General features: G+C 38.0%; 1 protein-coding gene across 6 annotated transcripts in view; it reads left to right on the top strand.

The window, feature by feature from the left end:
• The window catches only part of LOC106869914 (protogenin A), a 1,534,154-nt gene that overhangs the window by 711,187 nt on the left and 821,682 nt on the right, over positions 1–1,285 (top strand). The window lies entirely within an intron of this gene.

Here is a 1,285-nt window from a genome sequence, read left to right as displayed (position 1 = left end):
TATATATATATATATATATATATATGCAGGGTGCACTGATTAAACTGTCTTCGAAATTACGCAAAAAGGGAAATAACACTGACGCAGGTATATTTACAAAACTTACTTAAATATATTTTGAAATACTAAAAGAGTAAATTTATTCAATAAAATCACTTTTGGCTTCAACCACGGTCTCCAGACGCCTTCGGAATCTCCTGCAACACTTCTAGACTCTCCTCTTGTTTAAGTTGGTGAATGCTGCCATAATACTTCCCTTCAGTTCATCTTTGGTGTGTATCTCCCCCTCTCATTATTCCCTCTACTGTTCATCGCCTCTACCTGTCGCTACTTCTCTCCCTCTCTCCTTCTCGTGTTACCCGTCCTTCGCCTCTCACCGTTACTACTACACATAATAATGAAGGACCTAACAGTCTGGGGAGTTAGGTGGCCAGATGTTATGGATGATGTGATCGCAGAAATTATCTGACAGCAATGACTGTGTTCTCCTGCTTGTGTGACATTGTGCAGAGTCCAGCAGACACCCTCTTGATCCAGGATAGCAGTGCCTCCTCGAGGCTTCCGTGTTGAGTGCGAAGACGTGTGTGAAGATGAATGGAGGTATAACGTCGCCATCACATGTGATCACTTCAAACACCCTCATGTTGACTGAATGTTTCATTCGGTACATATCCTCAGATTGCATTGCCCTCAGATTGACACACAAACACACTGAAATGTTCGTATTGGTGCTTCCGGCGCGAATGTCTAGCAGTTTCCAAATTTCTGGCAGAGTGAATTACATCATGGCGCTGTTGTTCTCACAGATGGTGAGATTCTGCGTAGTTGACAAAATTAAAAACCAACAATGTGTATCCGCGAAATTAAAACGATTTATCCATCGCACCCTTTTTAAACATACATACGTACATACATATAAGGGGAAAATATGCTGGAGAATCAGTGGCAAAATTATGAAGTGAAAATGTGGAAAACATAAGAAATGTGGAAGAGTAATGCCTTTATTTCAGGTAGTTTTAATGCTTTCGCCAGAAATCCCAAATCGCGTAACCCTTTCTCAAGGAATTATCACTTCACAATGTCCCTTGAAAAGGTAATTTAAATAGAGAAAACCGGTTGAATATCACTACATTTTATGAGACTTTGGCCATCCATAAAATATTATATATTTTTTCTTAAAATAAAAAGACATTAAAACTATATGAAATTAAGGCGTTCTCTTCCCCTTTTTTAATATGATATCCACATATTTTCACTATATATATATATATATATATATATATAT

Source organism: Octopus bimaculoides, chromosome 12, assembly GCF_001194135.2.
Source record: "Octopus bimaculoides isolate UCB-OBI-ISO-001 chromosome 12, ASM119413v2, whole genome shotgun sequence".
NCBI lineage: Eukaryota > Metazoa > Mollusca > Cephalopoda > Octopoda > Octopodidae > Octopus > Octopus bimaculoides.
Note: the sequence above shows the minus strand (reverse complement) of the source record. Positions and strands in the feature narration are given on the sequence as shown.